This window comes from Excalfactoria chinensis, chromosome 11, assembly GCF_039878825.1.
Source record: "Excalfactoria chinensis isolate bCotChi1 chromosome 11, bCotChi1.hap2, whole genome shotgun sequence".
NCBI lineage: Eukaryota > Metazoa > Chordata > Aves > Galliformes > Phasianidae > Excalfactoria > Excalfactoria chinensis.
In genome coordinates, this window is record NC_092835.1 from 7,143,074 (window position 1) to 7,149,181 (window position 6,108).

Here is a 6,108-nt window from a genome sequence, read left to right on the forward strand (position 1 = left end):
AGTAGTTCTTCCTTGTAAGCAAATTGTAGTTTATTGTGTGTATATGTTTTAAGAATATAATTCATAACATTGCTAATTTCTGTATTATTTCCTTAAGAAAGATCAACTAGCCTAACGAAGAAAGCATTTTGTTTTCAATGTGATTGTCTTGGTTTGTCAACTAATAAGGAGAAAAAAGTAATTCGTGGTCAACTTTGAAATAGCTCAACACTCACTTGTAAGTAGTTCATGAAAATTTATAGCAGTAAATACTTGTCATTGCTCAGAGATTTTTATTCATGTGAGCATCTACTAACAAGCTGAAGTGATTTGTTAAAGTCAAATAAGAAAAAGAAGCACCTGGAGGAAGACAATAATGAGATATGTGCAGAAAACAAGTACAGTCTAATTTTGGTTCCTTACACAATCCTACATCTGTGCTGCTTTCCTCTTTTAGTACTTCGTGTATTTTCTGAATGAGTTATTACTCGTCTAATTGACAGACCAGTTAGTTGACAATAATAACAAGTTGCTTCAACCTGCTACTGTTGAATTTGTCCAGAGAACTTGATCGTTATTACAGGAGGGTAAGCATGCAGCTCCTATTTGTTTTTATAGTTGTTTGTTTGTTTGTTTGTTGTTGTATTTTTTGGCAAGGCATAAGCTCCTAACATGAGGAGTCAGTGAAAACCTTCCTTGAAAAGATTGAAGAAGCCAAACTTTGGTTTCCAGTTTCTTGCATTAAAAAAAAAAAAAAAAAAAAAAAAAAAAAAAAAAAAAAAAAGCTCTCCTTTTGCCTTAGTATTGAATTTACGTATCAGCCTATGAAGGAAGTATATATCAGAAACTGTTTTATTATCATGCTGAAGTACATTCTTATTTTTATCAGGGCTACTTACATTATCATTTTTTCTTGGGCTTTTTTTCCATGACTGTTTTTTTGCACTAGATAGAAGCTTGTAAATTGCTTTAATCTTTCCTTCAAGGATAATTTAATCTTGGGGAATATGTTCTCCAATATAATTCATGACTTTTTAATGTTCTTGGTCAGCACGTGAAATAGCTTTGGCATTTAGAAGATCTTTAAGTTGTTAATTATTGTGTTTCTAGATCCTCCATGAATGCAATTTGTATAATATATCACATACAGTAAAAAAGGCAGAAAACTTATTGTCAAATTAGAACTTTTAATATACCAGTAAATTTTGATGACAATGCTGTAAAAAGAAAAAACTTTCCTTTGCAATAAGTTTTCATGTGTGTCTTACTGAGATGCTAATGCAAAAGCTTCAAAAAAAGAAAAATAAGAAAGAGTATCATCTTATATCAGCTGTAAGTAACCTGGAGTATTCCTTAACAAAGGGTCTTCCAGGTACTCTGTCTTTACTGTTAGTCACCACATTCTGTGCACAAAGAAGTAATAGACATTTGAGATATTTATGATGATATGTTGTGTTCCTAGATGTTCAAACAATATCTCAGTCTGGGTAATGCTGATTGGTACTGGGTTTGTTTGTTTTTGTAATAGCTTTTCTATTTGCTTGTGTTTTCTGTGTTTTTGTTGTTTTTCTGGTTAAAAAACATTATCTTTCTGCTATTGCTATTACTCTTGCTTTATAAATTTACAGTATTAATTAGTCTGTCACTGTCAGGAAACAAACAAACAAAAAAACAATGAAAAACCCTCCTAAATACTGTTAATATTTTTATGCCAGTCAAAAGAAAAAGCAACATTTGATGAAATATGCAAATCTACAAATCTTCTCTTTTGTACAGCTGTGAAGTGCTTTAGTCTTCAAATTGCTCTGGATTTGGTGCCTTTCTTTGAAAAGTGAAAACCATTGAGCTGGATCACAAGAAGAGTTGGATTTTTGGAACTGGGATAATCTCATGCAACTGAAGATGTTCACGAGGTGGGTGTCGTGTGAGAAATAACTGTTATTTGAAATATTCTTTTATGCTGCCTTTACAGCTGAAATGTAGGGACTTCTACAGTGTGGTTAATCTTACTCTAAAATAATTCAGGATTATATGATACATGACATAGAAAATATGTATTTTCTGGTTTTGATTTTAAAACAGTTGAGAAGACTAGCTGAGCCATAGATGTTTGTATCTTGACAGTTAAATCCCAGCTGTAATGTTTTGGTAGTTTATAGTACTTAACTTTTCTATTTTACCTGCCTGTGAAACTAGCTTTCTGTGAAGGCTAAAATGTCTCAGAAAATAAAGGTATATTGCTCTTCGAGTCCAAAGTTACCCTGGCCCCCTGGCAGCCTGATCTGTATTGCAATAGGAGCACAGGAAGAATGAAACTGGGAATAGACAGTTTCAGAAAGGAAGCTAGCTGGTGTGTAGTATTGATCAGTGAGCTGATATTCTGAAACTCTGCAGAGGTCTTGCAGGAATGGGAGGGCAAGGTATAAATCAAATTAAAGGAGTCCTGAACAGCAATCTCCAGGTATAATAGGCATAGGTACCTAAATGAAAGAACTAATGTCTGAACTCAAAAATGTGTTGTTGGGTTAAAAAATGAAAGTCCTAATGGCTGCTCGTGATTTTACCTCCTCAAAATACTCATTAGGTTTTTCTGTGCCTGTCTAAAAATGATTGCAGTGGTTCTATTTCACAACCTTGGATTATCTAAGTAGTACCAAGGCGCTGTAATTGCAACTCTTTAAATTTTCAGCACCATGATTTGTTTTAGTTAGGACTCTCTTTTGAGTACTTAAGGATTGCATATGCATTTTTAATTTCAATTGTTCCATTGAATTGTATTACATAGAAAGTAAAAATGCAGTATAACAAACTACCACAGTTTTGAGCATCGGTTACAGATGTACAGAATGTAATTACACATTACCTACTTTTTTTTCTGTGGAATTACTGAACTTAGTGAAAACAGCATTAGCAGCAACAGAAATTTTATTGGGACTCATTTTAAGTTCCTTTGTACAGATTTTCTTTTTTTTCTAATGAATGTAATTTAATTGGTATTACTTTCTGATATTGTAACACTGTTATAACTTGGGATTAACATTAATTAATCCTTAGACGTAGCTCTAATATTCATACTCAATAGTAAACAGAACATCAGTGATTCTTAGGAGAAACACTGAATGGGAGACAGCTTAACATTTGTACAGAGATGTTTGAAACACCTTGCAAAATATTTTCTATAACATGCATCTCTATAGTAAAACAGATAATAGATACCACAGATGAGCTGTAGAGAACAAATTACACCATGCTCACCTCGTATACAGGATATGTAGCACTTTTCCTTGAAACACCTGCTTTCATTTTTGTCTTGAATACAATACTGGAACAAATGCTAGATGAGCCTGGTTCTATGTTGACTCGATAGCCAGACCCAGTGTATTTAATATAAATGTACAATGAGGTAAGTGGTATGTGTCTGACATACATGGGTAATGATGTAAAGTCTCTGAACATTTATTCTGAATGCAGATACATAACAGGTGCTTTAAATGTGGAACAGAGTCCAATTCTTGGTATTTCTGCTTTGGCAATATCTGAATGAATTTTTTTTTTTCTGCATTTTAAACAGGCAGTTTGCTTCAAAAAAGATTTGGCTAGATGGTTACTGAGAATCAGGAGCAAGATAGTATAGGCATAATCTATCTCCTGGGGGGTGAAAGTAAAGAAGAGGCAAAATAGCACAATGTAAGGTCATAGCTGGCAGCTCACCAACTTTATAACATTAAATTGAACTAGCTATCTTTAGCATATGTAGTGGAAATGCGAAGTCACAGCTTGAAGCAGTGATTGAACACCTGGTGGGAAGGCAGGGCCAGCCCAGGGGAGCTCAGGTGTGTGCAGTGAAACTGAGTGACCAGAAGGGGTGGACTCAGGATTCACCCCTTCCCAGACCTCATTTAAGGGTTGGCAGTGAAGGTGAGGGTATCTTGGTGGAGACCCCTGTGTACCTGAGACCTTTTAAGGGTAAGAAGATTCTTTCCTTTGTTTTTGTTTCCACAACTGCTGTATTTGACCACATACTTATTTGCTGTAGTCTTGGAGTTTACTACTATGCTGTTATTGCTTCACTTTCTGCAGTGTTACAGCATACTAAAATAAGATATTCTCAAACACATTGATCATCTCTGCTGTAGTGAGAAGAATGATCATCAGACTTGGCATACTGTACATAATTGACTCAAATGTGTGCTTCTTGACAGGTGAATAAAATTAAATCTTACTTTCTAATGAACAGGAGGAGTTAAATTTTGCAACAAGCTGTGGCTATATCAAACAGAAATATCAGGCAGTGTACTTGTGAAATTGACAAGTACCTTGCAGGTGTTTCATGTTCTAGAAAAGTCTCAGTCTTCACTTTTTTTTGGCATCAAATACAATGAAGTGAAAATTAAATCAGAATTTTAAGATATAGGTAACATGTCTTATAATTGCAATTTGTTCATAGAAGCATTAAAACTAAAGACAGCTCAAGTTGTGCCTTTGATATATTCTGATAGATATCTGACACTTTACTCTTAAAATTGTGAGTACTGAACAGTTCCTGGATGTAAGACAGTACAGGTTTTTGTTTTGTTTTTTGCTTTGTCTTTATATGTGAAATAAACAGTGTCACATGAATATCTAAAATAGATTTTACATCTATACCCACATGCAGTTTCAAGTAATTTTTTTTTCCCCTCTCAGATCTTGTCAATAATAAATGAGTCTTAGAATTTAAATCAAGTCACACTAGATTTCTCATGGTACATTATTTATGAAGTACGCTTACTGTAACAGCATCTTCCAAGGGAAACTATGTTATTTGGTGGTAATGTTAATAGTCACTTATGCTGATGTTTGCATTATGCTTTTTCCAAATTATTTTTGTGCATTGGAGGAAGTTTTTATAAGTAGGCTTTGAAATTGTTGCATCATGTAGTTTAATTAATGCTATTCATAAAATCTTCAAAACAATTATATGTCTGAGATTAAAGGTAGAATTGCAACAAAATACTGTGAAATGGTGCCATCTAAACTTGTCTGTACTTGTTAGTGCACACATGGTTTCCTGTATAATTTACCTCTTCATCTCTATGGGCATTATTAGGTCACAGCTGAAATGAACACTGATGGAACACCTGTTGAAGGGGTGGAGCCAGCTTTGGGAACACAGGTGGAAGCAATTGCTCCTAGCCTCATACAGTGGCTGCAGGGGGAAAATTTCTACTTCAAGGTCATCTCCTTTGGAGCTTTTGGTGGTACTTGATCGTTGGAGTGGAGTAAGTGATTCCTTCTTTATTTCTAGATTGTGACTGCTGTTTTTCTTGGGTTTGGAGCAACTTTTGCTGCCACCTACACTTACATCATCTTAAAATATTTCTTGCTAAAAAAATAAATTAAAAATGTAAGTTTTAAAAAACCAAAACACTAAAACTAGTATTTTTGTGTGGGATTCAGTACCACTGTATTTTGGGAATAATAGTGTTCTGTATACTAAACTTTAAAATAATGCTGCTCTAGTAGTAGTTATTCACTGTTAACTCATTACTATTATTACTTTATCATTTTTCTTGGCTTGAGAAGTGCTCACATTTCAAGAGTACTGTTTGAAAGTGCTAGCTCCTGTCTTGGGAGAAGACCAGAATCAAGACACAAGTGTATTAATTGAAGGTTGTTCAGTTGACTGAAAAAGTCTGAAGTTAGAAAAGGATAAACTGATGAATCAAGGCCTGGTCTGTTTCCATTGCAGTTTTAAATCAAAGAAGACAACCAGTATTTCACATGTAATTTGGAGGAAAAGGTTTTTTAATTGTCTAATGACAGGCTATGGGAATTGGGATTCACAATTCTCATTCTGCATAAACTTATGCAAATAAGTAGCCCAAGGAATTGAAGAAAATAATGCAAAGCTGTCCGTGCTGCTGTAGGTGCCTATTTAATATGTTTATTTTAATGGGTCTTTATTTTCTGCTTTCGTGGAAAAGTGTCTTTTAAGTACTGAGGTTGTTTGGTTGCTATAAATTAAAGCTTAAGTTTTGTGTGGTGACTGGCTTGGCTTAGTTGTCTGTGCATGCAGAGAGCTATAGGAGACTTTAAGGTTGATTCTGCAGGAGGTGCTATTGAGGGCTGCATTAAAGCTATCATGTT

At 34.4% G+C, this 6,108-nt stretch overlaps 1 long non-coding RNA gene across 1 annotated transcript; it reads left to right on the plus strand.

Annotated features, from left to right (window-relative positions):
* Positions 1-436: 436 nt before the first annotated feature.
* Positions 437-5,228, plus strand: LOC140257088 (uncharacterized). Its single transcript, XR_011904951.1, has 3 exons — positions 437-566; positions 1,756-1,892; positions 5,069-5,228. It is a non-coding gene; the product is annotated as an uncharacterized lncRNA (long non-coding RNA).
* The last annotated feature ends 880 nt before the right edge of the window (positions 5,229-6,108 follow it).